The sequence below is a fragment of the Arachis stenosperma genome, chromosome 1 (assembly GCF_014773155.1).
Source record: "Arachis stenosperma cultivar V10309 chromosome 1, arast.V10309.gnm1.PFL2, whole genome shotgun sequence".
In the NCBI taxonomy this organism is placed as follows: domain Eukaryota; kingdom Viridiplantae; phylum Streptophyta; class Magnoliopsida; order Fabales; family Fabaceae; genus Arachis; species Arachis stenosperma.
Window position 1 is genome coordinate 62,883,960 of NC_080377.1, and position 23,570 is coordinate 62,907,529.

Here is a 23,570-nt window from a genome sequence, read left to right on the forward strand (position 1 = left end):
TAGAATAGGGACAGGAGGACCCAAAAGAAAGAACAGAATTCGCTAGAGCAAGGTTGATTCGAGGTGCTTGGGTGCTAAACGCTAGGTAGGGAGTTTAGTGCTAGGAATGGGGAAAAGAGTGCTGGCGTTAGCATCCAAGAGGGCATTTAACGCCGAGGACAGAAAGCAGAGACTGGCGTTAAACGGCAGGAGGGCGTTTAACGCCCATGAAGAGCATATTTTTCACCCCACCAAGTGCTAAATGCCAGCTGAGCGTTTAGCACCACACATGACTCGTCCCAATGAAAAAAAAAGTGCCATTACTAGCGCTAAATGCCAACCAAGCACGTCAGTTTTGAATGTGAAGGAGGGAGTTTAACCAATGGTTAAATCCCAACCCCACCCACTTTAATCATTCAACCACATCTTTTCTCTTTCCCCTTTATCCACTATTCCATCCACATTCACCCCCACTTCCCTATACACCTATCACCTCTCCATCCATATCAAATCTCATCAATCTCTCCACTTTTACCTTTCTCATATTCACCTACCCTTTCACCGATTAACCACATTCAAATTTCATTTTGACTCCCACACTTACCCCCTATAACCGAACCTTTTTTCCCTCACCTCTATAAATACCCACTTCTTTACCTCGTATCCCTAGACCTCCAACTACCATCTCCCATCCTACCATCTCCTTCTTTGCTTACACTACCTTTTTCTCCTTTTTTCATTTCCCCCACTAAACCGTAGTCCCCTCCTTCCACTATTCTTTTTCTTTTGATTCTCTATTACCACATTCCCTTTTTTTATCTTTCCTGAGGTTCACTTTGATCTTCAGCCGGAGGAGTACCAAGAGATCCAGGAACAGATTTTGAGGAGGGATTGGAAAGTTCTGACCAACCCCGTAACTGATGTGGGTGTGCTTATGGTTCGGGAGTTCTACGCCAATGCTTGGGTGAGCTACAAGCATGCCACTAGCATTAATTCAGATCTGAAGAACTGGCGCACCATTGTCTGAGGGGCAATTATGGAGTTCAGTCCAACGAGGGTGAGGGAGATACTTCACCTGCCACCATCCCGAGATAACCCTCACTCTTACACGCAGAGGGTCAACACTGACTAGAGACTGGACCAGGTCCTTGCTAATATTTGCCTCCCTGAAGCATAGTAAAGGAGGGATGCCAGAGGTCAGTCGTACAAGCTGGGCAGGCACGATCTGAGGCCAGTTGCTTGAGTGTGATTGGAATTTATTTAGTGCTCCATCATACCTATGAGTAACCAATTTGAGGTTACAGTGGACCAAGCAGTGATGATTCATTGCATTATGATCGATAATGAGGTGCAGATATACCATGTGATTCCTCAGGAGCTATACCGCATAGCCGAGAAGGCCTCCACCTCTACGAGATTGGCCTTTCCTCACCTCATCTTTTTCCTATGTGCTGAGGCCCGAGTCCGCATTAATGGCGATACCTCTATTGACATTAACCAACCTATCACCAAGAGGGGTATGGAGTATGCTAAAGAGCATGGGCATGCACCACCAAAGGAGCCAGTTCCTCCTCCTTAGTAGGAGCTTCTGCAGATGCCTCAGGAATTCTATTTCCCTCCCCGTGACTATTGGGACCAGTTGACCACATCCATTTGATCAGCTGAGGATTGAGCATCAGGACCACTCAGCCCTACTCCTACACCAGCTAATGAAGGAGCAGCTGAGGCAGAGGCACGACTTAGAGGAGCTGAAGTGCTAGAGAGGATTCCCAGGAAGGAGTAGCATCCACTATAACTGAGGTGTTGAGTTTCATTATCTCTTGCTTTATCTATTTTTCTATTTTTCAGTATTTTATCTTATTTTCTATTTTCGGTTTAAAGCTTTTGCATGATCATTAGGAGTGTTTTATTGCTATCTAGTTTAGTTATTTATTTTTATATTTTATGCTACCTAGAAAGATATCTCGTGTATTACTCACTGAGATTGAAAAATCAAAAGAAAAAGAAAAGAAGTAGTAAAAGTATGAGGCTTGAGTGATATATTATGAGTTTTTTTAGTTACTTTCATGTGGTGGCATTATCTTTTATTCTGAATGTATGAATAAACAGTGCATATTTGATATTGAAGTTAAAATATTGGTTCTTGAGGTACAAGAACCTAGAGAAGTATTATGAAGTCTCTAAAGTGAGTGAGACATTGATCCTTGAAGCAAAACAAATAGCAAAAAAAAAGAAAAAGAAAATAAAAAGCAAGGTCCAAGGCTCTGAGCATCAATTATTAGGAGTGTCAAAATTGATCAAAAAGCTCAAAAGGGTTGTTTTCCTAACCATATGCTTGTGGTGTGAATGTTTCAAGTAATCCTTGAGATAAAGCACTAAGAGTTGTGACCAAGTTCAATTACAGAGTATGCCAAAAGCTCTGAGCACCACTGTCTGGGAAAATGAAAAGAAAAATTAGAATTCAAAGAGTTCCCCAGTTAAGTGCTTGTGGTGTTTTTGTATCAAGTTAAGTTTGAGAATAAAACACTTAAAGTCACGGCTAGGCTCAAGGTGCAAAGCACCAAGAAAAAGCTGTGTTCAAGGATCAATTAGAGCCTAAGGAAGAGAATCCATGATATTATCCGAGTTCTAGTGCTGAAGGATGTCAATATTTTGGAGTTTCGAAGGAAAGTGAGATGCCAACCCTATCAGAATTAGAGTGTCATTTGCTCCACTCAGTACTCAAACATGAGCCTAAATAAACACTAAAGCCTTGGGCATTTTCACCTCTTTTCTCAGTATCATATTGTTTTAGTTGCCTGACGACAAGCAACAGTTCAAGTTTGGTGTTGTGATGCGTGAGTATCTTATACCGTTTTATTTTACTTTCAAATCAAATTAGGTTAGATTAAAAAAAGGAAAAGATTCATCTTTTAGGGAGATCTTCTCACATCCGCACGTTACACTTTTCAGAACCCTTGTTTTCTCTGTAAGTCATGAGTCACTAAACTTCCTTGGTTAAGGTTAGAAGCTCTGTTTATTTCTATGGATTAAGACTATTATTTTTCTATTTTAATTAATGTACTGATTTAGTTTCAAGGATTACTTTCATTCTTTATTTTATGAATCTGGGTGGAACGAGAGTATTAATGGACTAAGCAACAGTGGTTAATTGATTATTCTAATTAGACAAACCAAAACTTTGAGTAGGAGAATCAAATGTTAAAAAGAGGCAAAATAAATAATAAAGTAGTGAATGAAAATATTGATGATGAGAATGTTAAGGTTTCAGAGATGTTCCCTCTCTAGAAAAACAATCCTTGTGTTTATTTATTTAGAGGCATGCAGAGATCAATTTACGATAAACCATTAATAATCAAATTTCAATTCCTTGGCAATTCAATTTTCTTTTAATTACTTAATCGCTAATTCCTTAGTCGATTAATTAAGAAAAAGGGATTAAGAACAATTCTGATTTATATTCACATAAAATTCAAGAGTGATCCTAGGTTGAATTATATGTCACTTATCCAAACTAGGTCTAAACCAATTGAAAATCATGAGAGTTATAAAGATTCAACTTTTTAAAACACTATCCCAGTTAGATTGAAAAGTCATGAGAAATATCTTTCAAGCTAATTCCAATATTAAATATTCCCAAGTGTTGAGTTTGAAAACTCCAAAGTATTATGATGATCAAACATTGTTAAAAATTATTATTAAAAATTATTAATTTGATTTTGGGTTAAAATTATTTGATAAATAATTTTTTGAGTGAAAAGGGGACCTCGGGGATCACCTTCTTCAAGGCCACAACTTCATAGAAGTGGTCTTGATGCACCCTTGAGATGAATCTCTCCATCTCCCATGACTCGGAGGTGGAAGCTTTTGCCTTCCCTTTCCTCTTTCTAGAGGTTTCTCCGGCCTTGGATGCCATAAATGGTTATGGAAAAACAAAAAGCAACGCTTTTACCACACCAAACTTAAAAGGTTTGCTCGTCCTCGAGCAAAAGAAGAAAGAATAGAGGAGAAGAAGAAGAAAATGGAGGAGATGGAGGAGGTTGTGTGGTTCAGCCAAAAGGGGGAAGGAGTAGTGTTTAGGGTGTGTGAAAATGAAGGAGTGAAGATGGGTTTATATAGGGGTGAAGGAAGGGGTAGGGTTCGGCCATTATGGGTGGGTTTGGGAGGGAAAGTGGTTTGAATTTGAATGGTAAAGTAGGTGGGGTTTTTGGGGAAGAGGTGTTGAGGTGATTGGTGAATGGGTGAAGAAGAGAGAGGGTGGTGGGGTAGGTGAGGATCCTGTGGGGTCCACAGATCCTGAGGTGTCAAGGAAAAGTCATCCCTGCACCAAATGGCATGCAAAAATGCGTTTTGAGCCAATTCTGGCGTTAAACGCCGGGCTGGTGCCCATTTCTGGCGTTTAACGCCAGGTTCTTGCCCTTTCCTGGCGTTTAACGCCAGTCTGGTGCCCCTTTCTGGCGTTAAACGCCCAGAATGGTGCCAGACTGGGCGTTAAACGCCCATCTGCTAGCCTTACTGGCGTTTAAACGCCAGTAGGTTCTTCCTCCAGGGTGTGCTGTTTTTCTTCCTGTTTTTCACTCTGTTTTTGCTTTTTCAATTGATTTTGTGACTTCTCATGATCATCAACCTACAGAAAACATAAAATAACAAAGGAAAATAGATAAAATATGACATTGGGTTGCCTCCCAACAAGTGCTTCTTTAATGTCAGTAGCTTGACAGAGGGCTCTCATGGAGCCTCACATTTTCTCAGAGCAATGTTGGAACCTCCCAACACCAAACTTAGAGTTTGAATGTGGGGGTTCAACACCAAACTTAGAGTTTGGTTGTGGCCTCCCAACACCAAACTTAAAGTTTGACTGTGGGGGCTCTGTTTGATTCTGATTTGAGAGAAGCTCTTCATGCTTCCTATCCATGGTGACAGAGGGATATCCTTGAGCCTTAAACACAAAGGATTCTTCATTCACTTGAATGATCAGTTCACTTCCATCAACATCAATCACAGCCTTTGCTGTGGCTAGGAAGAGTCTGCCAAGGATGATAGATTCATCCATGCACTTCCTAGTCTCTAGGACTATGAAATCAGCAGGGATGTAATGGTCTTCAATCTTCACCACAACATCCTCTACAAGTCCATAAGCTTGTTTTCTTGAATTGTCTGCCATCTCTAGTGAGATTCTTGCAGCTTGCACCTCAAAGATCCCTAGCTTCTCCATTACAGAGAGAGGCATGAGGTTTACACTTGACCCTAAGTCACACAGAGCCTTCTTGAAGGTCATGGTGCCTATGGTACAAGGTATGGAGAACTTCCCAGGATCTTGACTCTTTTGAGGTAATTTCTGCCTAGACAAGTCATCCAGTTCTTTGGTGAGCAAAGGGGGTTCATCCTCCCAAGTCTCATTTCCAAATAACTTGTCATTTAGCTTCATGATTGCTACAAGGTATTTAGCAACTTGCTCTTCAGTGACATACTCATCCTCTTCAGAGGAGGGATACTCATCAGAGCTCATGAAAGGCAGAAGCAAGTCCAATGGAATCTCTATGGTCTCATTTTGAGCCTCAGATTCCCATGGTTCCTCATTGGGGAACTCATTGGAGGCCAGTGGACGTCCATTGAGGTCTTCCTTAGTGGCATTCACTGCCTCTCCTTCTTCTCCAAATTCGGCCATGTTGATGGCCTTGCACTCTCCTTTTGGATTTTCTTCTGTATTGCTTGGAAGTGTACTAGGAGGGAGTTCAGTAACTTTCTTGCTCAGCTGTCCCACTTGTGCCTCCAAATTCCTAATGGAGGACCTTGTTTCAGTCATGAAACTTTGAGTGGTTTTGATTAGATCAGAGACCATGGTTGCTAAGTCAGAGTGGTTCTGCTTAGAATTCTCTGTCTGTTGCTGAGAAGATGATGGAAAAGGCTTGCCATTGCTAAACCTGTTTCTTCCACCATTATTGTTGTTGAAACCTTGTTGAGGTCTCTATTGATCCTTCCATGAGAGATTTGGATGATTTCTCCATGAAGAATTATAGGTGTTTCCATAGGGTTCTCCTAGGTAATTCACCTCTTCCATTGAAGGGTTCTCAGGATCATAAGCTTCTTCTTCAGATGAAGCATCCTTAGTACTGCTTGGTGCATTTTGCATTCCAGACAGACTTTGAGAAATCAAATTGACTTGTTGAGTCAATATCTTGTTCTGAGCCAGAATGGCATTCAGAGTATCAATCTCAAGAACTCCTTTCTTCTGATTTGTCCCATTGTTCACAGGATTCCTTTCAGAAGTGTACATGAATTGGTTATTTGCAACCATTTCAATTAGTTCTTGAGCTTCTGTAGGCGTCTTCTTCAGATGAAGAGATCCTCCAGCAGAGCTATCCAAAGACATCTTGGATAGTTCAGAGAGACCATCATAGAAAATACCTATGATGCTCCATTCAGAAAGCATGTCAAAAGGACATTTTCTGATCAATTGTTTGTATCTTTCCCAAGCTTCATAGAGGGATTCTCCATCCTTCTGTCTGAAGGTTTGGACTTCCACTCTAAGCTTACTCAATTTTTGAGGTGGAAAGAACTTTGCCAAGAAGGCATTGACTAGCTTTTCCCATGAGTCCAGGCTTTCTTTAGGTTGTGAGTCCAACCATGTCCTAGCTCTGTCTCTTACAGCAAAAGGGAATAGCATAAGTCTGTAGACCTCAGGGTCAACCCCATTAGTCTTGACAGTGTCACAGATTTGCAAGAATTCAGCTAAGAACTGATGAGGATCTTCCAATGGAAGTCCATGGAACTTGCAATTCTGTTGCATTAGAGAAACTAATTGAGGCTTAAGCTCAAAGTTGTTTGCTCCAATGGCAGGGATAGAGATGCTTCTCCCATAGAAGTCGGGAGTAGGTGCAGTAAAGTCACCCAGCACCTTCCTTGCATTGTTTGTATTGTTGTTGTTTTCGGCTGCCATGTCTTCTTCTTTGAAGATTTCTGTTAGGTCCTCTACAGAGAGTTGTGCCTTAGCTTCTCTTAGCTTTCGCTTCAAGGTCCTTTCAGGTTCAGGGTCAGCTTCAACGAGAATGCTTTTGTCTTTGTTCCTGCTCATATGAAAGAGAAGAGAACAAGAAAATGTGGAATCCTCTATGTCACAGTATAGAGATTCCTTGAGGTGTCAGAGAAGAAGAAAATTAGACATCCCTGCACTCGAAATGGATTTTCTGGAGCTACAGGAGTCCAATCGGCGCGCTCTCAACGGCGTTGAAAAGTAGACATCCAGGGCTTTCCAGCAATATATAATAGTCTATACTTTGCACGAAGATAGACGACGTAACTTGGCGTTGAACGCCAAGTTCATGCTGTTGTCTGGAGTTAAACGCCAGAAAAACGTCATGATCCGGAGTTGAACGCCCAAAACACGTCATAACTTGGAGTTCAACTCCAAGAAAAGCCTCTACTCGTGGATAGCTTTAGTCTCAGCCCCAGCACACACCAAGTGGGCCCCAGAAGTGGATTTCTGCACCAATTATCTTAGTTCATTCATATTCTGTAAACCTAGGCTACTAGTTTACTATTTTAAACAACTTTTAGAGAATTATTTTGGACCTCATGACATTTTCAGATCTAAATTACATACTTTTTGACGGCATGAGTCTCTAAACTCCATTGTTGTGGGTGAGGAGCTCTGCAGCGTCTCGATGAATTAATACAATTCCGTTATTTTCCATTCAAACACGCTTGTTCTTATCTAAGATGTTCATTCGCGCTTAATTATGGAGAAGGTGATGATCCGTGACACTCATCTCCTTCCCCAACCATGAACGTGTGCCTGACAACCACCTCCGTTCTACATCAGAATGAATGAGTATCTCTTAGATTCATTACGCAGAATCTTCGTGGTATAAGCCAGATTGATGGCGGCATTCATGAGAATCCGGAAGGTCTAAACCTTGTCTGTGGTATTCCGAGTAGGATTCTGGGATTGAATGACTGTGACGAGCTTCAAACTCCTGAAGGCTGGGCGTTAGTGACAGACGCAAAAGAATCAATGGATTCTATTCCAACCCGATTGAGAACCGACAGATGATTAGCCGTGCTGTGACAGAGCATAGGAACGTTTTCACTGAGAGGATGGGAGGTAGCCATTGACAACGGTGACACCCTACATAGAGCTTGCCATGGAAGGGACTTTTCGTGTGTTGAAGGATTTTAAGGAAGAGTTGAAGTTCGAAGGACAAAGCATCTCCAAAACTCCAACGTATTTCTCATTACTGCACAACAAGTAACGCTGTTATTCTCTTTTATTTTTCTAATCAAATCTAGTAATTTCACTTATAATCCTATTGGCCTCCTGACTAAGATTAATAAAATAAATATAGCTTGCTTCAAACCAATAATCTCCGTGGGATCGACCCTTACTCACGTAAGGTATTACTTGGACGACCCAGTGCACTTGCTGGTTAGTTGTGCGGATTACAAATTCGTGCACCAAGTTTTTGGCGCCGTTGCCGGGGATTATTCGAGTTTGAACAACTAAAGGTTTATTTTATTTCTTAGATTAGGAATAATTTATTTTTATTGTTATAGAGTCATTAAATCTTGATAGGATAGTTTCTTTTCAAAAAAAAATTTTCTTTTCAAAATTTATTATTTTTCGTAATTAATTGCTAATTTTCGTGAGTATTAGTGTCTTGTTCTAAGTTTGGTGTCAATTGCATATTTTATATTTTTCTTTAAAATTTTCGACTTGTGTTCTTTGTTCTTCATTGATCTTCAAGTTGTTCTTGTTTATTTTTCTTGTTTGATCTCAAGTTTTTCTTGCTTTGTGTCTTTTCTTGTTTCACTTGTGTTCTTTTTAAAGCATTAATTGGAATATTCAGAACAAGTGTTACATTTACTCCCAATTGGCTAGAGTATTGGGTTATATTCTTGATAATTGGGTTTACGCTTTGGAACCTTTTTCAAAAATAAATTTTCTTGATTTAATCTTGTGCCAAACTTTAAGTTTGGTGTTTTCTTGTTAATCTTTCTTTAATTTTCGAAAACTTATCTTGGTTTTCTAAAAATTTTAAGTTTGGTGTTCTTTCTTGTGTTCTTGGTGTTCTTGTGAATCTTCAAAGTGTTCTTGAGTTTTTCTTGTGTCTTGATCTTAAAATTTTTAAGTTTGGTGTTCCTTGGTGTTTTCCCTCCAAAAATTTTCAAAAATAAGGAGCATTAGATCTAAAAATTTTAAGTCTTGTGTCTTCTGTGTGTTTTTCTCTTTCATCATAAAATTCAAAATTCAAAAAATTTTTATTTTCTAACTAATTTTCAACTACATTCTTCGAAAATTTTATATAAAAATTCAATTTTCAATTTCAAAATATTTCCACTTTCTTTTATTTATTTCGATTTTATTTTATTTTATAAAAATTAATTTTTATAAAATAAATAATATCAATATATATACCATCTCTTTTATTCCAACATGGAACTAAGTGGGAATGAACAGTCCAAGAGGACTCTGGGGTCATATGCTAACCCCACTACTGCTTCATATGGGAGTAGTATCTGTATACCCTCCATTGGAGTTAGTAGCTTTGAGTTGAATCCTCAGCTCATTATCATGGTGCAGCAAAACTGTCAGTATTCTGGCCTTCCACATGAAGAACCTACAGAGTTTCTGGCACAATTTTTGCAAATTGCTGACACAGTACATGATAAGGAAGTGGATCAGGATGTCTACAGATTATTACTGTTTCCATTTGCTGTAAGAGATCAAGCTAAGAGGTGGTTAAATAACCAGCCTAAGAACAGCATAAAAACATGGAAGCAGCTGTCAGAAAAATTCCTGAATCACTATTTCCCTCCAAAACGGATGACACAGCTAAGGCTAAGCATCCAAGGCTTCAAACAAGGGGATAATGAATCTCTTTATGATGCCTGGGAGAGATACAGAGAGTTGCTAAGAAAATGCCCCTCTGAAATGTTTTCAGAATGGGTGCAATTAGACATCTTCTACTATGGGCTTACAGAAAAAGCTCAGATTTCTCTAGACCACTCAGCTGGTGGATCTATACATATGAGAAAAACAATTGAAGAAGCTCAAGAGCTTATTGATACAGTTGCCAGGAATCAACATCTGTACCTAAGTAGTGAATCTTCCATGAAAGAAGAAGCTAAAACAGTAACTGCTGAACTCAGTCCGGTGGATCAGGCTAATGAATTCAATCAGCAATTAGACTTTCTAACTCAGCAGCTAGCCGAATTCAAGGAAATATTGCAGGAAACAAGAATGGCTAACAGGAACATGGAAGTACAATTAAAGCAGACAGAAAAGCAACTGTCAAAACAAATAACAGAAGAATGCCAAGCAGTTCAATTAAGAAGTGGGAAAACATTAAATACCTCACTTCAAAGCAGCAGGAAACCAAGAAATGAACAGGTGGATACTCAAAATCCCTCTGAGGACAATCAGAGCCCAGAGAGGAATAAAGCTGGCGCTGAACGCCCAGACCATGCTCATTCCTGGCGTTCAACGCCAGAAACAAGCATGAATCCGGCATTGAACGCCCAAAGGGAGCATGGTTCTGGCGTTCAAACGCTAGTAACAAACAAGGAAGTGGCGTCGAACGCCACTCCAGCTCCCACCACTGGCATTCAAATACCAGTGGGGAGTCAGTCACATACAAGTGCTGATAACAACCTTTCTAAAAAGGCTTCCCAACCCACTTCTGTAGGTAATAAACCTGCAGCAACTAAGGTTGAGGAATACAAAGCCAAAATGCCTTATCCTCAAAAACTCCGCCAAGCGGAACAGGATAAGCAATTTGCCCGCTTTGCAGACTATCTCAGGACTCTTGAAATAAAGATTCCGTTTGCAGAAGCACTTGAGCAAATACCCTCTTATGCTAAGTTCATGAAAGAGATCTTAAGCCATAAGAAGGATTGGAGGGAAACTGAAAAAGTTTACCTCACTGAAGAATGCAGTGCAGTCATTCTGAAAAGCTTACCTGAGAAGCTTAAAGATCCTGGGAGCTTTATGATACCATGCACATTAGAGGGCACTTGCACCAAGCAAGCTTTATGTGATCTTGGGGCAAGTATCAACCTAATACCTGCATCTACTATCAGAAAGCTTGGTTTAACTGAAGAAATCAAACCAACCAGGATATGTCTTCAACTTGCTGATGGCTCCATTAAATACCCATCAGGCGTGATTGAGGACATGATTGTCAAGGTTGGGCCATTTGCCTTTCCTACTGACTTTGTGGTGCTGGAAATGGAGGAGCACAAGAGTGCAACTCTCATTCTAGGAAGACCTTTCCTAGCAACTGGCCGAACCCTCATTGATGTCCAAAAAGGGGAAGTAACCTTGAGAGTCAATGAGGAGGAGTTCAAGTTGAATGTTGTCAAAGCAATGCAACATCCAGACACCCCAAATGACTGCATGAGTGTTGATATTATTGACTCTCTGGTAAGAGAGGTCAATATGGCTGAGAGTCTCGAATCAGAGCTAGAGGACATCTTTAAAGACGTCCAGCCTGATCTGGAGGAGTCAGAGAAAATAGTAGAACCTCTGAAAATCCCTCAGGAAGAGGAGAAACCTCCTAAACCCGAGCTCAAACCATTACCACCTTTCCTAAAATATGCATTCTTGGGAGAAGGTGATACCTTTCCTGTAATCATAAGCTCTACCTTAGAGCCACAGGAAGAGGAAGCACTAATTCAAGTGCTAAGGACACACAAGACAGCTCTTGGGTGGTCCATCAGTGATCTTAAGGGTATTAGCCCAGCTAGATGCATGCACAAGATCTTACTGGAGGGTGACGCCAAGCCAGTGGTTCAACCACAAAGGCGGCTGAACCCAGCCATGAAGGAAGTGGTGCAGAAAGAGGTCACTAAATTACTAGAGGCTGGGATTATTTATCCTATTTCTGACAGCCCTTGGGTGAGCCCTGTCCAAGTCGTCCCTAAGAAAGGTGGCATGACAGTGGTTCATAATGAAAAAAATGAACTGGTTCCTACAAGAACAGTTACTGGGTGGCGTATGTGTATTGATTACAGAAGGCTCAATACAGCCACCAGAAAGGATCATTTTCCTTTACCATTCATAGACCAGATGCTAGAAAGACTAGCAGGTCATGAATACTACTGCTTCCTGGATGGATATTCAGGTTATAATCAAATTGCAGTAGATCCCCAGGATCAGGAGAAAACGGCGTTCACATGCCCATCTGGAGTATTTGCATACAGAAGGATGCCATTTGGCCTGTGCAATGCACCTGCAACCTTTCAGAGGTGCATGCTCTCAATTTTCTCTGATATGGTGGAAAAATTTCTGGAAGTCTTCATGGATGACTTTTCAGTGTTTGGAGACTCATTCAGCTCCTGCATTAACCATTTAGCACTTGTTCTAAAGAGATGCCAAGAGACTAACCTGGTTTTAAACTGGGAGAAGTGTCACTTTATGGTGACTGAAGGAATTGTCCTTGGGCACAAAATCTCGAACAAGGGGATAGAGGTGGATCAAGCTAAAGTAGAGGTAATTGAAAAATTACCACCACCTGCCAATGTTAAGGCAATCAGAAGCTTTCTGGGGCATGCAGGATTCTACAGGAGGTTTATAAAAGATTTTTCAAAAATTGCCAAACCTTTGAGCAACCTGCTAGCTGCTGACATGCCATTTATCTTTGATAAAGAGTGCCTGCAAGCATTTGAGACTCTGAAAGCTAAATTGGTTACAGCACCAATCATCTCTGCACCAGACTGGACATTACCATTTGAATTAATGTGTGATGCCAGTGACCATGCTATTGGTGCAGTGTTGGGACAAAGACATGACAAGCTTCTGCACGTCATTTACTATGCCAGCCGTGTTTTAAATGACGCACAGAAGAATTACACAACCACAGAAAAAGAGCTACTTGCAGTGGTTTACGCCATTGACAAATTCAGATCCTATTTAGTAGGATCAAAGGTGATTGTGTACACTGATCATGCTGCTCTTAAATATCTACTCACAAAGCAGGATTCAAAACCCAGACTTATAAGATGGGTGTTGCTTCTGCAAGAGTTTGATATAGAAATAAGAGACAGAAAAGGGACGGAGAATCAGGTAGCAGACCACCTGTCCCGAATAGAACCAGTAGAAGGGGCGTCCCTCCCTCTCACTGAGATCTCTGAAACCTTTCCGGATGAGCAACTCTTTGCCATCCAGAAAGTGCCATGGTTTGCAGATATTGCAAACTACAAGGCAGTGAGATTTATACCCAAAGAGTACAGTAGACAGCAAATAAAGAAGCTGATCACGGATGCAAAGTATTATCTTTGGGATGAGCCGTATCTTTTTAAGAGATGTGCAGACGGAGTAATCCGTAGATGTGTACCTAAGGAAGAAGCACAGAAGATCCTATGGCACTGCCATGGATCACAGTATGGAGGACATTTTGGAAGTGAGCGAACAGCCACAAGAGTCCTCCAAAGTGGCTTCTACTGGCCTACTCTCTATAAAGACTCCCGAGTGTATGTACTTAATTGTGACAGTTGCCAAAGATCCGGCAATCTACCTCACAGTTACGCCATGCCTCAGTAAGGGATCTTGGAGATTGAGTTGTTTGATGTATGGGGCATTGACTTCATGGGACCCTTCCCACCATCATACTCAAACACTTATATTCTGGTGGCAATGGATTATGTATCCAAATGGGTGGAGGCTATTGCAACACCCACCAATGACACTAAAACAGTGTTAAAATTCCTCCAGAAACACATCTTCAGCAGATTTGGTATCCCTAGAGTGTTAATTAGTGATGGGGGCACTCATTTCTGCAATAAACAGCTTTATGCTGCTCTGGTTCGTTATGGAGTTAGTCACAGGGTAGCTACTCCATATCATCCACAAACTAATGGGCAAGCTGAAGTCTCAAATAGAGAACTCAAAAGAATCCTGGAACGGACTGCCGTAGAAGGGATTGGGCAAGAAGCTTGGATGATGCTCTGTGGGCATACAGAACAGCATTCAAGACCCCTATAGGGACCTCTCCATACCAGCTTGTGTATGGAAAGGCATGTCACTTGCCAGTGGAACTGGAACACAAAGCCTATTGGGCAACCAGATTCCTAAACCTTGATGCCAAGTTAGCCGGAGAAAAATGATTGCTCCAGTTAAATGAGCTAGAGGAATTTAGACTCAATGCTTTCGAAAATGCAAAGATTTACAAAGAGAAAGCGAAAAGATGGCATGATAAGAAATTGTCATCCAGAGTCTTTGAGCCGGGGCAGAAAGTTCTGTTATTTAATTCTAGGCTCAAATTATTCCCCGGGAAATTAAAATCCCGGTGGAGAGGTCCATATGTCATTACAAACGTATCACCATATGGATACATAGAGCTTCAGGATAATGACTCTAACAAAAAGTTCATTGTTAATGGACAAAGAGTCAAACATTATCTTGAAGGCAATTTTGAGCAAGAATGCTCAAAACTGAGGCTTGATTAAAACTCAGTAATAGTCCAACTAATGACATTAAAGAAGCGCTTGCTGGGAGGCAACCCAGCCAATCACAAAATTTAATTTTATTCATATTGATTAATTAATTGAATTTTTTTTAAGGTATATGTCAAGGTATCTTCAAGGTAAAATAGCAATTGGTTGGATTCACAGAGTTATAAGGGAAATTGGAAGCTCACTGGCATGAAAAAGCCAGTAAGAAACATTTTGGGCGTTGAACGCCCAAAAGAAGCACCCACTGGGCGTTCAACGCCAGTAAGGGTAGCCTTCTGGGCGTTAAACGCCAGAAAGGAGCATCTTCTGGGCGTTAAACGCCAGAAAGAAGCACCTTCTGGGCGTTTAACGCCAGATTGACAGCATCCTGGGCGTTTAGAAAAACGCCCAGTAACAAAGGACTTCCTGGCGTTCAACGCCAGAAAGATGCATCAGCTGGGCGTTGAACGCCCAGGAGAAGCAACATTTGGGCGTTAAACGCCCAAACCATGCAGCAGTTGGGCGTTTAACGCCAGGATGGTGGGGAGGAGGTAAAATTCGTTTTTCCTTACAAATTTTCTAATTTTTTATGTTTCAATTCATGATTTCTTGCATAAACATATTTCAAATTATCATCCCTTAATTCAAATTAGTGTTCTAAAAATCCTAATTTCTAAAATCCCTTTTTTCAAAAATATCAAATGTATCTTAACCCATAAAGACAAATTATTTTCAATCCAATCAAACTCTTTTAAAGTTTGTTTTCAAAACTCAATTACCTCTTTAAAAATCTTTTTCAAAATTTAAAATTCAAATCTATCTTTTTAATTCACATCTTTCTCTTTTTAAACTATATCTTTTTCTTATCATATCTATCTTTTATAAATCATATCTTCTATCTTATCCTCTTCTTATTTTCGAAATTTCCCACCCCCTCCCCATATATTGTGTTCGGCGTCCCATTCATCATCACATTGCAACACTTGCTCTCCTCCTATCCCTCTTCTTTCTTATCTTTTGCTTGAGGGCAAGCAAAGCTCTAAATTTGGTGTGGTTATCCGTGATCACAAAAACATACTCATCAAGATCATGGCTCCTAAAGGAAAACAACCCACTTCAAAAGGCAAGAAAGAGAGTGCTCCAAAGCCACTTTGGAATCAAGGGAAGTTCTTAACTAAAGAACATTCAGATCATTACTACAAAATAATGAGTCACAGATCAGTGATCCCGGAAGTCAAATTTGATCTGAAAGAAGATGAATATCAAGAGATTCAAGAGCAAATTCGAATCAGGAATTGGGAAATTCTGACCAATCCTGAAACGAAAGTGGGAAGAAACATGGTTCAGGAGTTCTATGCTAACTTATGGCAGACAGACAGGCAGAGAATAATTGGAGCTGCTCTCTATGACCATCGGACCTTAGTCAGAGGAAAGATTGTTCATACTCATCCAGACAAGATCAGGGAGATATTCAAGATTCCTCAACTGAAAGATGACCCAGACTCCTTTAACAGGAGAATGATGAGGGTAAACAAAGGTCTAGACAAGATTCTAGAGGATATATGCATCCCTGAAGCCAGGTGGACTACCAGCACCACTGGCACCCCAATTCAACTCAAAAGAGAAGATCTAAAACCAGTAGCCAGAGGCTGGCTGGATTTCATTGGGCGTTCCATATTGCCCACCAGCAACCGTTCTGAAGTAACCATCAAAAGAGCTGTCATGATTCACTGCATCATGTTGGGAAAAGAGGTAGAAGTCCATCAACTGATCTCATGTGAGCTATATAAAATAGCAAACAGGAATTCCAAGGACGCCAAATTGGCCTATCCAAGCTTAATTTCTATGCTCTGCAAAGATGCCGGAATGAAGATGGGAATAACAGAGTATATTCCAGTTGAGAGGCCAATCACTGGAATATCAATGGTCAGACAACAGCAACAAGATGATTCTGCCAAGAGAAGAGCACAGGAAGCCCTTCCAGAACTGCCTCAATTCGAATATTGGGAACATCTTGAGGCTTCTATTTCCAAATTGCAAGAAGCTATGGACCAAATAAAGGAAGAACAGAACAATCAAAGTAGCATGCTTTGCAAACTGCTTAAGGAACAGGAAGAGCAGGGGCGTGATCTAAGGGAGCTAAAGCGCCAAAAATTAATCCTTGAAAAGCACCCCACAGATTAGAGGAACATCTACTCCTCAAAACAACAGGTTGCTGAGTTCCAATTTTTCTGCTTTAACTTAGTGATAGTATTATTATAGGAATTTACCTTATGAGATATTTAGTAGTAATTAGTATGTCTATTTTGATTTTATTTCCAATTAAGCTATAATTTATTTTTCTCATCATCATCAGGCATGAATAAAGTAGTAGAATTTTTTTTAGAATAAAGAAGTAATCTATATTTTTCGAGTTCTTAATAATAAAAATTATAATTAATTATGTGTGGTGGCAATACTTTTTGTTCTCTGAATGAATGCTTGAACAGTGCATAACTTGTACTTTGAATTTGATGAATATTGGCTCCTGAAAGAATGAGGAACACGAAAAATATTATTGATGATCTGAAAAATCATGAAATTGATTCTTGAAGCAAGAAAAAGCAGTCTCAAAAAAAAAGGGGGGGGGGGAAGGAGCAATAGAAAAAGCCACGAGCCCTTAAAACCAAAAGGCAAGGGTAAAAAGGATCCAAGGCTTTGAGCATCAATGGATAGGAGGGCCCAAGGAAATAAAATCCAGGCCTAAGCGGCTAAACCAAGCTGTCCCTAACCATGTGCTTGTGGCATGCAGGTCCAAGTTACAAACTTGAGACTGAGTGGTTAAAGTTGTGATCCAAGGCAAACAGAGTGTGCTTAAGAGCTCTGGACACCTCTGACTGGGGACTTTAGCGAAGCTAAGTCACAATCTGAACAAGGTTCACCTAGTCATGTGTCTGTGGCATTTATGTATCTGGTGGTAATACTGGAAAACAAAGTGCTTAGGGCCACGGCCAAGACTCATAAAATAACTGTGTTCAAGAATCAACATACTACACTAGGAGAATCAATAATACTATCTGAATTCTGAGTTCCTATGGATGCCAATCATTCTGAAATTCAAGGGATAAAAGGAGATGCCAAAACTGTTCAGAAACAAAAAGCTACAAGCCCCGCTCATCTAAATAAGAATCTGAGCTTCATTTAAAACTCTAAAATATTATTACTTCTTAATTTCTGTTAAAACCTATTTTATTTATCTAGTTGCTTGAGGACAAGCAACAGTTTAAGTTTGGTGTTGTGATGAGCGGATATTTTATACGCTTTTTGGGGGTAATTTCATGTAGATTTTAGTATGTTTTAATTAGTTTTTAATAGAATTTTATTAGTTTTTAGGAAAAAATCATATTTCTGGACTTTACTATGAGTGTGTGTATTTTTCTGTGATTTCAGGTATTTTCTGGCTGAAATTGAGAAAGCTGAGCAGAAATCTGACTTAGGCTGAAAAAGGACTGCTGATGCTGTTGGATCCTGACCTCCCTGCACTCGAAATGGATTTTCTGGAGCTACAGGAGTCCAATTGGCGCGCTCTCAACGGCGTTGGAAAGTAGACATCCAGGGCTTTCTAGCAATATATAATAGTTCATACTTTGCGCGAAGATAGACGACGTAACTTGGCGTTGAACGCCAAGTTCATGCTGCTGTCTAGAGTTAAACGCCAGAAAAACGTCATGATCCGGAGTTGAACGCCCAAAACACGTCATAACTTGGAGTTCAACTCCAAGAAAAGCCTCTACTCGTGGATAGCTTTAGTCTCAGCCCCAGCACACACCAAGTGGGCCCCAGAAGTGGATTTCTGCACCAATTATCTTAGTTCATTCATATTCTGTAAACCTAGGCTACTAGTTTACTATTTTAAACAACTTTTAGAGAATTATTTTGGACCTCATGACATTTTCAGATCTAAATTACATACTTTTTGACGGCATGAGTCTCTAAACTCCATTGTTGGGGGTGAGGAGCTCTGCAGCGTCTCGATGAATTAATACAATTCCGTTATTTTCCATTCAAACACGCTTGTTCTTATCTTAGATGTTCATTCGCGCTTAATTATGGAGAAGGTGATGATCCGTGACACTCATCACCTTCCCCAACCATGAACGTGTGCCTGACAACCACCTCCGTTCTACATCAGAATGAATGAGTATCTCTTAGATTCATTACGCAGAATCTTCGTGGTATAAGCTGGATTGATGGCGGCATTCATGAGAATCCGGAAGGTCTAAACCTTGTCTGTGGTATTCCGAGTAGGATTCTGGGATTGAATGACTGTGACGAGCTTCAAACTCCTGAAGGCTGGGCGTTAGTGACAGACGCAAAAGAATCAATGGATTCTATTCCAACCCGATTGAGAACCGACAGATGATTAGCCGTGCTGTGACAGAGCATAGGAACGTTTTCACTGAGAGGATGGGAGGTAGCCATTGACAACGGTGACACCCTACATAGAGCTTGCCATGGAAGGGACTTTTCGTGTGTTGAAGGATTTTAAGGAAGAGTTGAAGTTCGAAGGACAAAGCATCTCCAAAACTCCAACGTATTTCTCATTACTGCACAACAAGTAACGCTGTTATTCTCTTTTATTTTTCTAATCAAATCTAGTAATTTCACTTATAATCCTATTGGCCTCCTGACTAAGATTAATAAAATAAATATAACTTGCTTCAACCAATAATCTCCGTGGGATCGACCCTTACTCACATAAGGTATTACTTGGACGACCCAGTGCACTTGCTGGTTAGTTGTGCGGATTACAAATTCGTGCACCATCTTTTTAATCACATCTTTTTCAAAATAGTTTTCAATCATATCTTTTTAATTTCTAATTTCAAAATCTTTTTCAAAAATTACTTGATTTCTTTCCCACTCTTGGTTTTCGAAAATCAATTAAAGTTTTTCAAAATGTTTTTAAAAATCTTTTTAATTCAATTTTCGAAATTTCTTCCCCTCTTCTCACATCCTTCTATTTATGGAGTACCACTCCTCCTCAATGCACAATTCGAACTCTATCTGACCAAGTTCGAATTCTTCTACCTCTTCCTTCTAATTTTCTTCTTCTCTGACACCTCAAGGAATCTCTATACTGTGACATAGAGGATTCCACATTTTCTTGTTCTCTTCTCTTTCATATGAGCAGGAACAAGGACAAAAGAATTCTTGTTGAAGCTGACCCTGAACCTGAAAGGACCTTGAAGCGAAAGCTAAGAGAAGCTAAGGCACAACTCTCTGTAGAGGACCTAACAGAAATCTTCAAAGAAGAAGACATGGCAGCCGAAAACAACAACAATGCAAACAATGCAAGGAAGGTGCTGGGTGACTTTACTGCACCTACTCCCGACTTCTATGGGAGAAGCATCTCTATCCCTGCCATTGGAGCAAACAACTTTGAGCTTAAGCCTCAATTAGTTTCTCTAATGCAACAGAATTGCAAGTTCCATGGACTTCCATTGGAAGATCCTCATCAGTTCCTAGCTGAATTCTTGCAAATCTGTGACACTGTCAAGACTAATGGGGTTGACCCTGAGGTCTACAGACTTATGCTATTCCCTTTTGCTGTAAGAGACAGAGCTAGGACATGGTTGGACTCACAACCTAAAGAAAGCCTGGACTCATAGGAAAAGCTAGTCAATGCCTTCTTGGCAAAGTTCTTTCCACCTCAAAAATTGAGTAAGCTTAGAGTGGAAGTCCAAACCTTCAGACAGAAGGATGGAGAATCCCTCTATGAAGCTTGGGAAAGATACAAACAATTGACCAGAAAATGTCCTTCTGACATGCTTTCTGAATGGAGCATCATAGGTATTTTCTATGATGGTCTCTCTGAACTATCCAAGATGTCTTTGGATAGCTCTGCTGGAGGATCTCTTCATCTAAAGAAGACGCCTACAGAAGCTCAAGAACTAATTGAAATGGTTGCAAATAACCAATTCATGTACACTTCTGAAAGGAATCCTGTGAACAATGGGACAAATCAGAAGAAAGGAGTTTTTGAGATTGATACTCTGAATGCCATTCTAGCTCAGAACAAGATTTTGACTCAACAAGTCAATTTGATTTCTCAAAGTCTGTCTGGAATGCAAAATGCATCAGTCAGTACTAAGGATGCTTCATCTGAAGAAGAAGCTTATGATCCTGAGAACCCTTCAATGGAAGAGGTGAATTACATGGGAGAACCCTATGGAAACACCTATAATTCTTCATGGAAAAATCATCCAAATCTCTCATGGAAGGATCAACAGAGACCTCAACAAGGTTTCAACAATAATAATGGTGGAAGAAACAGGTTTAGCAATGGCAAGCCTTTTCCATCATCTTCTCAGCAACAGACAGAGAATTCTAAGCAGAGCCACTCTGACTTCGCAACCATGGTCTCTGATCTAATCAAAACCACTCAAAGTTTCATGACTGAAACAAGGTCCTCCATTAGAAATTTGGAGGCACAAGTGGGACAGCTGAGCAAGAAAATTACTGAACTCCCTCCTAGTACTCTTCCAAGCAATACAGAAGAAAATCCAAAAGGAGAGTGCAAGGCCATCAACATGGCCGAATTTGGAGAGGAAGGAGAGGCAGTGAACGCCACTGAGGAAGACCTCAATGGACGTCCACTGGCCTCCACTGAGTTCCCCAATGAGGAACCATGGGAATCTGAGGCTTAAAATGAGACCATAGAGATTCCATTGGACTTGCTTCTGCCTTTCATGAGCTCTGATGAGTATTCCTCCTCTGAAGAGGATGAGTATGTCACTGAAGAGCAAGTTGCTAAATACCTTGGAGCAATCATGAAGCTAAATGACAAGCTATTTGGAAATGAGACTTGGGAGAACGAACCTCCTTTGCTCACCAAAGAACTGGATGACTTGTCTAGGCAGAAATTACCTCAAAAGAGACAAGATCCTGGGAAGTTTTCAATACCTTGTACCATAGGCACCATGACCTTCAAGAAGGCTCTGTGTGACTTAGGGTCAAGTGTAAACCTCATGCCTCTCTCTGTAATGGAGAAGCTAGGGATCTTTGAGGTACAAGCTGCAAGAATCTCACTAGAGATGGCAGACAATTCAAAGAAACAAGCTTATGGACTTGTAGAGGATGTTTTGGTAAAAGTTCAAGACCATTACATCCCTGCTGATTTTATAGTCCTAGAGACTGGGAAGTGCATGGATGAATCCATCATCCTTGGCAGACCCTTCCTAGCCACAGCAAAGGCTGTGATTGATGTTGATAGAGGTGAACTGATCATTCAAGTGAATGAAGAATCCTTTGTGTTTAAGGCTCAAGGATATCCCTCTGTCACCATGGAGAGGAAGCATGAAGAGCTTCTCTCAAAGCAGAGTCAAAAAGAGCCCCCACAGTCAAACTCTAAGTTTGGTGTTGGGAGGCCACAACCAAACTCTAAGTTTGGTGTTGAACCCCCACATTCAAACTCTAAGTTTGGTGTTGGGAGGTTCCAACATTGCTCTGAGTATCTGTGAGGCTCCATGAGAGCCCTCTGTCAAGCTACTGACATTAAAGAAGCGCTTGTTGGGAGGCAACCCAATGTCATATTTTATCTATTTTCCTTTGTTATTTTATGTTTTCTGTAGGTTGATGATCATGAGAAGTCACAAAATCAATTGAAAAAGCAAAAACAGAATGAAAAATAGGAAGAAAAACAGCACACCCTGGAGGAAGAACCTACTGGCGTTTAAACGCCAATAAGGCTAGCAGATGGGCGTTTAACGCCCAGTCTGGCACCATTCTGGGCGTTTAACGCCAGAAAGGGGCACCAGACTGGCGTTAAACGCCAGGAAAGGGCAAGAACCTGGCGTTAAATGCCAGAAATGGGCACCAGCCCGGCGTTTAACGCCAGAATTGGCTCAAAACGCATTTTTGCATGCCATTTGGTGCAGGGATGACTTTTCCTTGACACCTCAGGATCTGTGGACCCCACAGGATCCCCACCAACCCCACCACCCTCTTTCTTCTTCACCCATTCACCAATCACCTCAATACCTCTTCCCCAAAAACCCTTCACCTATCAAATCCCATCTTCTCTTCACCACTCACATCCATCCTTCATAAAACCCCACCTACCTTACCATTCAAATTCAAACCACTTTCCCTCCCAAACCCACCCATAATGGCCGAACCCTACCCCTCCCTTCACCCCTATATAAACCCATCTTCACTCCTTCATTTTCACACACCCTAAACACTACTTCTTCCCCCTTTTGGCCGAACCATACAACCTCCTCCATCTCCTCCATTTTCTTCTTCTTCTCCTCTATTCTTTCTTCTTTTGCTCGAGGACGAGCAAACCTTTTAAGTTTGGTGTGGTAAAAGCGTTGCTTTTCGTTTTTTCATAACCATTTATGGCATCCAAGGCCGGAGAAACCTCTAGAAAGAGGAAAGGGAAGGCAAAAGCTTCCACCTCCGAGTCATGGGAGATGGAGAGATTCATCTCAAGGGTGCATCAAGACCACTTCTATGAAGTTGTGGCCTTGAAGAAGGTGATCCCCGAGGTCCCTTTCAAACTCAAAAAGAGTGAATATCTGGAGATCCGACATGAGATTCGAAGAAGAGGTTGGGAAGTTCTCACCAACCCCATTCAACAAGTCGGAATCTTAATGGTTCAAGAGTTCCATGCCAATGCATGGATCACCAAGAGCCATGATCAAAGTGTGAACCCAAACCCAAAGAATTGGCTTACAATGGTTCGGGGGAAATACTTAGATTTTAGTCCGAAAAATGTGAGGTTGGCATTCAACTTGCCCATGATGCAAGGAGATGAACATCCTTACACAAGAAGGGTCAACTTTGATCAAAGGTTGGACCAATTCCTCACTGACATTTGTGAAGAGGGCACCCAATGGAAGAGAGATTCAAGAGGAAAGCCGGTTCAACTAAGAAGGCAAGACCTCAAGCCCGTGGCTAGAGGATGGTTGGAGTTTATCCAACGCTCAATCATTCCCACTAGCAACCGGTCCGAAGTTACTCTAGACCGGGCCATCATGATTCATAGCATCATGATTGGAGAAGAAGTGAAAGTTCATGAGGTTATAGCCCAAGAACTCTATAAGGTGGCGGACAAGTCCTCTACCTTGGCAAGGTTAGCCTTTCCTCATCTCATTTGTCACCTCTGTTATTCAGTA

General features: G+C 40.9%; 2 non-coding genes across 2 annotated transcripts; one reads left to right on the forward strand and one right to left on the reverse strand.

The window, feature by feature from the left end:
- The first annotated feature begins 6,406 nt into the window (after window positions 1–6,406).
- On the forward strand, window positions 6,407–6,514 carry LOC130955143 (small nucleolar RNA R71). The gene has a single exon (XR_009076616.1). It is a non-coding gene; the product is annotated as a small nucleolar RNA R71 (small nucleolar RNA).
- Window positions 6,515–20,114: 13,600 nt separating this feature from the next.
- Window positions 20,115–20,222, reverse strand: LOC130955779 (small nucleolar RNA R71). Its single transcript, XR_009076904.1, has one exon. It is a non-coding gene; the product is annotated as a small nucleolar RNA R71 (small nucleolar RNA).
- Window positions 20,223–23,570: the final 3,348 nt, after the last annotated feature.